General features: G+C 34.4%; 1 pseudogene; it reads left to right on the top strand.

Annotated features, from left to right (window-relative positions):
- Nucleotides 1–7,620: 7,620 nt before the first annotated feature.
- Nucleotides 7,621–8,273, top strand: LOC105681258 (annotated as a pseudogene).
- Nucleotides 8,274–10,234: the final 1,961 nt, after the last annotated feature.

Genomic DNA, 10,234 nt, shown 5'->3' with positions numbered 1-10,234 from the left:
AATTAAATTCTTCGCGATATAAGAAGCAAGGGAAAAAAATAACGAAAGCGCGGCGTCCACAGGACTTTTCTCATGGAGAATACCCAACTACGATTACATACAATTTAATTGGATGTTTCAGTTTAAATTTAATTGGAAAGCTTATTGTTAAACGATATGGTACAAGAGGTAGGAGTTAGACGAATAACAAAGTTTCCTAGTTAACGAATGCTAATTTTAAAGGAATATTCAAACACTCGCGCGCGCCTTGTAAAGTATTCCAGCATCCTCTCGACTCTTTTAACGACGCGAATTTAATGAACCGGCCCGTTTCGAAGCGCCACTTACGACCGAGAAAACGGGAAGTTTAAATGTTAATGCGACTCTGTTGTCACGATCGGCATACTTCAAATCCGACGGACTGACGACAGAGATAAAGATGTGGCGGCACTCGGCGACAATGTATATCGCTGAAGTGCCTAATGAACCATCAACATCCCAACGGTCCTTCCATCGAAGGTTCTAGAAGAAGGAGCACGTGGCAACGATCGCGGACGCCTAGCAAATGCATGGAAGGTGGGGATGTTGAGGGATGACAAAAGAAAGTAATCGGATCCGATCGAAAGTAAAATCATAAGAGTCAGTCTTGGAAAGTCACGCCTAGAGTTCGGAAGTAGATTGTAAAGTGTATTGATGTCAGAAAAAAAATAAAGTTTTCTTTTTTTATTTTTTACCTCAAATTCCTTTTTTTACTTTGTTATTTTACGTGACACTGTCGTGAAGGCACTCGTAAAACGATGTTAGGCAAACGAAGAATGCATGTTTTCGGAAGAAGAAGATGTCGAAGTGGTTATCACTTCTAAAAAAAGGAAAAACTCTACATGATCTGTTTAGTCTTCTGGTAGTTTTTTTTTTTTGCAATAAATTAATTTGAATGGAAAAGAGAAAGGCGGCTGGCAAATGTACTTGTAAAGACATTGACAAATTAATTTTCAGATATTTACGACAAGAGTTAGAAAAATATTAAGAGATAATTTGTAAATTTGAGAAATTTGCAGGGATGTAGAGTTTTAGGGAGGGTGTTGAAGTGGTTACCACTTCTAAGAAAACTCTACATCTGGTCTTTTTAGTTTTCTCAAGCACTGAAGCCATCGACAGCGCGTAGACAAAAGACTGCGACGAAGTCAGACCATAAACAGTAGACAGGCGACGTTAGCTTCGGGGTTTTCAGTTATTGGATAACACAGCTAGCGTGCGGATCTAGACCAGCTCAAATTGTATTCTTACTTATAATTACACTTCTATTTAAATATATGTGGCGGATCGGTATCAACAGAACGCCGACAGGTCGAGGCATCAACGCGGCATAGCACCTCCCGGGCGACCCGCGGGTACCAACCGTCAACACCAGAGGGCTACTACGACGACAAGGAGTCTGTCTATCTCGCTAGCGGTCGAATATACGGGCGCACGATACGAATACCTCACCTAGCGAGACTCCCTCAAAGGCAGGGACTACCGGGCATAGCCTTACTGACGAGTCCCGGGACGAAACGTGAATTCTCTTTTCACCTGGAAGCAACTACACTTCCTACATATATTTTCTGCCTTACAATTTATCCACGAGTTTTCTCTGTTTACACATCGAATAATCTCAAAAGAAGAAAAATACGACGATAAGGGAAAAGAAAAAGAAGTAAGAATCTGCTAATAATTGTGCTTTCCATCTATCACGTTCTTTTCGCCATCGTATTTTGAAAATTCATTCTTGTAGTCCTCCGGAAACTGATTCAGCATTCAAAAAGAATAAAAGAAGATCATATAAATGTATAATAAGATTTGGATGAAGAATGAAAGATATGTACAATGGCTCACGAAAGTACCCGAACAAATTTTAAAATAAAATAACTTATTTTTTAGATTGGGGCAAACAGAGTTTCTTTGTGAAGCTAAAAAAATTTCAAGAAAATTGCAATTGGTCGAAATTGTGAGAATGATAGTAAAAGTCTTTCTTTACAGCTTTTTTATCTAAGTCCCTAATGAAAATTTAAAACATACGTTTTGTAGATTTACGTCAATTATATACATACTGACATCAGAATTGGTTAACGAGTGCTAATTGCGCTGCGAGCTGCAAACTGTTAAAAATAATGAAAACGACTTTCGATCTAGAACTACAATACTAAATCTAAAGATTTGATCGATGTCTGTCACTTCCTTCTATATCAGCTGATTTCGATTTATTTCAGGTCGTAAATTGGTTTTTATTATTTATAACATTAAACAATAATTGTCCTTATTGAGATTTTTAATTTCATGAAATATTAATTTAATGAAAATAATGAACTATTTAGTGGAGCTTTGGTAAATTGTACCAAATGAACTGTTCCTTTTCAATAATTGCCTTACCCGATAGTCCTATTTGAGAAAATCGTGCTTATTTGTTGTGCATACACACCAATGTATTCAATTGCATATAGGTTCAAATAAATACAGTGCCCTAGTACATTCAAAAAGATGTTTGAATTAGAGTAAAATGAATATTAAAAGCAAAAGAAGTATTGTATTGTACATATATATTCTTTAAATATTGATGATTATAATTATTCTTCTAAGGACAACTAGAAACAACTAGAAAAAGCTTTAATCAACGAAACGTTATTAGTATCTGCCTAAAAGATCTGTATCTATATAAAGAGTTTTTAACGTCACAACGAGCTGTATAACTGTAACAACTTAAAAAAAAAAAAAAACACTGAGAAAGATTTTTAATATAAAACAACAGATTTAACTGAAGAGAATCGAGATATTGGTACCTAACATTCGAAGTGACGTTATACGTAGTTTCTTGTTTTATAGAATATCATTTTCTTTTCTACAAACAAATAAAGTTTTTAATTTCTAAGTTTCTTTTCCAAATATTTGATTATGTAGTATGGAAATATTTTTAATACCAAGTATTATTTGTTTTGTTTACGAATTAATCGAATTTTTAATTCTTTAAGTAATATTAACGAACTTTAAACAATAAAAGTATAAATTTAAAGAAAAGCACTGGAAAAATTTAAATCTTTATCGCCTTAAATATAAGAAAGTCTCATTCTAAATTCCAGATTAAAAAACTAAATGAAAATCTCAGTGAGAGAAAATAAATTTTGGAAGTTTTATATTTAGTCTTAAAATTTTCAATTTTAGTTATCGTCTCTAATAACCATATTTACATACATATATGGAGTTCATGCGACGTTAAGGCATAATAAAATAAAATGTGAAGAAACAACGCGGCACTAACGGCATGAGCGAAGGTTCCGATGAAGAACACAGGTTAGAATTACAGCTTACTTAGGATCTTACTATTAATGTTTACGAACCAACCAACGTAATATAGACTCAACAGGTACGGAACGAGAATAGAATAATACCTTCGAAAAGTTTTCGCTCATTATGGATGCACTTTCCGCAAGGGAAAGATTCAACGCGACTAGAAACCACGAAGATCTCGTATTCTACGAGAATCTTTGGGGAACAAGCGAATAACTGTGGAACGATGTTTCAAACTAGCTCGGGAAATGGAAGGAGAGATTTGTTTGGCTTCAGGGTTCCTACCACAAATATTTGAACAAGATCGTTGAAGGAAAGGTATACAATTTTTAGATCGTTGGCGCGTTAGCGATTTGTAGGCGGTATAAAAAGTTTTTGATTTAAGAAGAGAGATAAAAATAATAATACTTTATTAAATGCAACATTCTATAGATATGTCCGATTAGTTTCAACACCTTTTAAAAAGTGGCCTATTTTATGACTTTATAGTCTACGTTATGGTTCCATAATATTGCATTGTTAATGTAGCTGTAAGATTCTACGTGAAATATTTTCCTGTCTAAAACATATATTTACTGTAGCGTTATAATATAAATAACAATCTGAATAATAAGTGCCTATATGACTTTTCGAATTTTTAAACTTCCAAATTTCCAAATTTTTTAGTTTTTACAATTTCAAAATTTCAAATCCTTTAATTGTACAATTACTAAGCGTCTACATTTTTTTATTTTTCAAATTGCCAAATTTGTATATTATCTAGTTTTGAACATGTAATAATTACATGTAACAATAACACTGCAATATTATGAGCGCCATTGACTCACACTAAATTATACGTATTAGCACTTTTTCCCTTGGCATTCTTCACTTTCTCCATACAATCTTCAACCTCTAATTACCCTATATATTCTCTCTTCAAGAACTAACTAAACCTCTACTTCACAAATTACGATGATATCTCCACAAACAGAAAATGCTAGGATCCTAGAATTTCAACTAGAATTTCAAAGTCTTCTCAAAGAATTTTTGAAAGCAATTTACAACGAAGTGCGAAGACCAATAATTTCGCAACAACTATCAGCGGTAGTTGGAAGCCTAGCGGGCCCATATTAATGCAATCGATCTTCTCCTCGAAACCAAACCCACGCCCACTGGCACCACTGTACACGTACACACACATGTTTGTGCGTGTATATGACGCAAGGGCAGCACAGTGTTTTGTCCATAAGACCGTAAACAATAGCGGTAACCAGGTCAAGATAGCGGACATATGCATACAGGCGAAATTAGTGTACAGGCAATATGGGACGTGGAAGACGAACAAGAAACGATCCGAATGTAATTAGAATTAATTTATGACTGGCTGCGTTGTAATCGAAAACTGGTTCAACTATTTAATTAATGGTAGGCTAAAATAGTATCGACTCAACACGGTAATTTCTGTCCTCAAACGATTGAGACTCGATACAAACTCTAGACTGTAGACACATTCACCCTTCGTATCGCTTTGTGACTCCACGAAATTCAGTTAACAGCGATGTTGTTTGATGTAATTTGATACGATGTTGAAAGAAAATTTCTGAGGAAATGATTACGATTCCAAATTTCATTTTCACAATTTCTGTAGTCATATTATAGTGCTACTAAATGATATGAAACTTAATATACTTGGACTTAATTAATTAGTGTATGAATGCTATAATAAATGTATTGATGAACAAATATATTTTGTAGCTACATTATCTGTGGTTGCACATGTCTATAGACTAAAAACTACCAATCTCGTGATGAGATTAGTTAAATAAGCTGAAATACGAAATAGCATTTAATTATTAGTAATGCACGTAATAATTAGTACTGCACGCCGATTGGATAATTTTTACGAATCCAAACTACCAATCAGTGTGTCTTGTATCACCTCCTCCCTTCCTCTGTCATTATCTATGGAAGGGAGTAGAACGGTTTCTCGTAGTAAAGGTACGCGGCAGATAATTTTTTTGGCGACGATACGACGGATAGATCTTTCAAGATTTTACCTTTCGATTCCTACATCATTACAAACTGACTCTTCGGAATTTCTGGTTCATGATGTTAGATATTTGAGCTTAAATGTAATTTATACTCTTTCCTTATTAATTTGTAGATATTTTAGTTTATCGATTTTTTATCCAAATTTCACTTCCTATGTAGACGTATGATATCACAAAGCACACAAAGTGATTATTGTACTTCAGAGACACAAATTTGGAGTATTAAGTGTTAGTTTTGTATCCCTTTACTATCCCCGTTTAATTTAATTTCCACTCCTTTCTTTCTTTCCAACTCTTTACTTTCCGCTTAATTTTTCAACATGTCATACGTTGTTCAGAGTTTGAAATACGAGACACGAAAATCTAAAAGTTCTACTAACATAACTAAAATACTACTTAAATAATACTAATTTTCGTCGACAGTATGAAACCAGATATACGAAACAAAGAAGAGTCTATACTCAGAAGAAAAATGAAAACCTAACAATTTTGTTACTTATTAATTTATCTGAGAATCTCAGAAAAAAGTAGTACAAATAATAAAAGCAAGAGAATATTATGGGTAAAATTAAGCTTCGATTGTTCTGCTAAAAATATCCATGCTTTGATTTAAGTGTACTTTTAAAAATAGATTCGTTTTAGATAAAAACACAATCTAGTAGGATTTTCAAGGATTTAAAATTCCTTTGATATTTTTTTGTTTTTCCTAGAAATACGTGCAACGTTGCGATAATATTTTTCTTGGTGTATATCACGGTACATGATTTTTAATTACGCGTTGTTTATATTGTTCTCGATTACTCAATACAGACGTTTTCAAAAGTATTTTCAAAAAGTTGGGTCGCAAATATTTATTTTCTCTTGCCATAGATTAAGTGACTATCAAGAAACAATCGAATAGCTTAGAGAAATACAATTAATCCAAGTGAAGAATGGTACGCAAAACATAAGAAACAGATAATATATGTCAAAATAATAGGCAGTTTGGGTTAGGTTCGAGGAATATGGAATAATATTCTAACTTTCGAGTCACCAAAAATCGTTCTCTTAAAAATTTCTTATATTTACGGAGAATTTATTTTTAAAATTCCAGTCAACTCGAAACACGGATGTTTTCGGAAATAATATATAAGTTTCAATAAAAAAAATCTATTTTTAACATTAAGCTATACATGTACATTATCACTCATAAATACATACGTGGACGCTTCGGTCGATTTATTTGAGTAATATACAAATATTACTAAGATATATAAATTAATGGCAAACTAATTATGCAAGAGCGAACATATTTACTAGCACAATTATGATTATGACAGAATTTGACAAGTAACCGCGGTAATGAGATACTCAGGATGTGAATGGCAAGATCTTAGACTCAATAACGAATCCACGGTCAACGGGATGTCGAATGCGATTTCTTCCACAGTCTAAGTCGAATTCAACTTACTGATCCACGATTCGGGTGTGACTCAACGTACTTGTCCACAGTGCAAGTAGAACCTATCTGACTGAATCTCAGTCCAAGTGGAATTGCCTTTATCCTCCAAACTCCTCTCCGTACCTCTCTGTACCTCTCGGGTCAATCTTTGTTTTTAAGGAGAGCTATTTAATTACTCCATACCTCTCTTAGGTACACGTCCCTCCCGTGGCCGTGGCTACGTTCAGCGACCCGTTATGTCACTTCAAGCCCAAGCTCACTGTCATAAATCTCGGGCACCCATACTCGGATTAAATCATAAACAACTATTCCTCAGTTTTATTATTTAAGTAGAGCTATAATAAAAAATCTGGACTAAAGTATTGGGGACCTTCCCCAACATTCCAAAAGAAAGGTCCCGATGTCCTTTCATCTCCGACATATATATAAACTTCCAAAAGTAAACATTCATCTGAAAAATATAAATTAAAAAGGGTATATCATAATATACATATGATAACACAATTTAAGAAGTGTTACTGTCACGTCTCGCGCTCCACACGAGCCGTAACGTCAACGCCGTTAACTTGCGAATAGCACGAGCACAACTCTAGGCGAATGGAATTAAAAAAACAGAAAACTTAAAGGAAATAAAAGACACTACGCGTATAAATACTTTAATATCGCAATAAATCAATAAATAAATACACAACATACAACATTATAAACAAAAGAAAAATTTAGAAATAAAAGAAAAAGCATTAAAAAGAACAGCAAGGTATGAAGAGAAGGTCTTAGAATCAAAAAAAGGAACTAGTAAAGGAGTGTATAAAGGAAAGAGAGAGAAACTGGGGGATTGATAGAAGAATGCAAGCTAATCGAAATCAAAGAAAAAGCATTAAAAAGAGCAGCAAGGTATGAAGAGAAAGCCTCAGAATAAAAAAAGGAACTAGTAAAGGAGTGTATAAAGGAAAGAGAGAGAAACTGGGGAAATGGCCAAGAAGGGAAAAGAACAACAAAGACAAAGAAGGTACTAGAAGAGGTGAGAAATGGAGGGACGCAGATAGAAGCAGGAGAAGAGCAAGAAAGGATGACAGCAGACCAAATTATAGAAGAAAGAAGAAAGAGAGAAGCAGAAGAGAGGGGAAAAACGATAAAGGAATCCAGATATAACATACATTACAGAGATATCGTCAAAGACGAATTACCAAAGTACTTAGAAGGGAGGATGAAGTGGAAGGACAGAAGAATATTAGCAAGATTCAGATGTGGAAACGAGACCAAAGCAAAGAAATACTGGAAAGAAGAGGGGGAAAAAAGATGCAGACTATGCAGGAGGAAAGAAGAAGACCTGAGACATGTAATAGAAGAATGTGAAATAACGGGAGGACCAAAGGACATAGAAAAAGCACTAAATGAGACTGGAGAAGGTCTAACAGAACTAAAAGCAATAATAGAGATGAGAAAGGCAATACAAGACGGAGAGAAACGACAGGAAGGATGCACAGCAAGGAGGCTAAAGACCAAAGTTTTAGTTTTTAGAGGTAGAATAAGTAAGGTAGTGCAATAGAATAGAGTGTAAATGAGGGGAGGTAGACATATAAGAAGAGAAATAGACATAAGAGATGTAAAATCGAAAGTTCGTCCAAAGCCGAAAGGCACGGACTAAGCAATAATAATAATAATAATAATAATAATAATAATAATAATAATAATAATAATAATAATAATAATAATAATAATAATAATAATAATAATAATAATAATAATAATAATAATAATAATAATAATAATAATAATAATAATAATAATAATTAGTTCGGTCTGTTAGAGTCAGTAAGAAAGCTCAGTCAGTTAAAAATTTGTCAAGAGTTCTGTTATTCAGTAAGAGAGAGTTAGTTAAAATAGAGTTCAGTTCAATTATTGAGCTCAGTTATTCAATTCAGTTATAGAGTTCAGTACAGTTAATTGAAATTTTGTCAAGAGTCAGTTAAAAATTTATCGAGAGTTAATATCAAGTTCAGAAGAACAGCAGTCTTTGCGAAGCCGAGAATTGTTTTTAATCCAGTCTTTGAGTGACGTCAAGAAGTAAAACCGAGCATTTATTAATCGTCAACGATTCATACAGTCGGTCTTCCAACAACTATACTCAGTACGATATTCCAAGAGTGCGATCGACCATACATATAAACAAGATGAGAAGCTAAACATTGTAACATCTTTTTCGATTTCGGACTCGTATCACATGTACGATTTCAATAAAACTATTCATTGATTATTATTGTCAACAATCAAGAAGATAATGAAAATATTAATTTATTTCAGGAAAACTTTAATCCTTCCCATGCTAGTGCCCCTGCACATAGCGAGGAGGCCAAAGAAACGTGGAATCTTATTTATCAGTTGTATTGATACGCTAGTTAACGCTACCCATACGATTATTGTTACGACCGTTCGCGGAGAGACGCGTTCGCGAGATAGCACGTCAACGAGAGTTGTAAGTTCTCGCTACGATTATGTTAATCGACGCCGCGAAATAGTCGTTCCCCTGTTTCGTTTAGGATAACAGAGGTGGTTTAATGAATGTAACACTGTATTAACAGGTTAACATAGAACAATATATTTTACAATAATATGATGAAGATGTTACAGAAATTTGACTCGATTTTGCGATATCTCTAGATAAATTCATTTGCTCGTCAGATTTGTCGAAGTGTCATGTTTGACTCGTCAGAAGGAACTGAACGCCCTTCGATTATTTTCGTCTTTTCTGGAAGGCGACCCCCACTACGTTCGGATCACACCACATTCTTTTACGTGAGGTAAAATAACGGCCACGAGTCGACGTTTCTAGAGGTCGCCCTGCTTAATGAACCATGCGCTTGCCACTACAATGTTTGTTTGCCGGGCAGCCGCGACGATCCGTCCGCGACGTTGTAGGACCGCGAGCGACGGTTAGAAAATACAGCCTGTGGTAAGCCTCGTGGCGTAACAATTATATTAACGAATTAGAACATCAAGGATACAACAGTTTGGAAATTCAAAATAGTGACGCACTCTAGAAGGATGCGACAAGTTTCCGAATTTATTCCATTCAGTTGACGCAAAGGAGTTAAGAACAAAACCTATTGGAATATTCCCGCCGCGTTTTAAAAGGAATATGCCGCGTTTTAAAGGGATGCGACAAGTTTTTGAAACCATTGCTTTCAGTCGTTTGCCTCGTTTCAAAAATAACGAGTGAGAGTCGAACCAATCGAAATAGTTAATAACTATTTCTGATAGTAGCAACTACCGCTTTGTTTAAATATAATTCGAGAAATATAAGATTCGACATCTAAAGTAACACATAACGGTTACGAACATCGAAGATCAAGACCAAATCATAACAGTTACATATATGTTATAATATATTTACTATACGCAATGTATACATATGAGGTACTCTGAATAATATTCTACAATGAGTTTAAAATTATTATCT

This window comes from Bombus impatiens, unplaced genomic scaffold, assembly GCF_000188095.3.
Source record: "Bombus impatiens unplaced genomic scaffold, BIMP_2.2 scf_0682, whole genome shotgun sequence".
NCBI lineage: Eukaryota > Metazoa > Arthropoda > Insecta > Hymenoptera > Apidae > Bombus > Bombus impatiens.
This window is presented reverse-complemented; position numbering and strand designations above follow the sequence as displayed.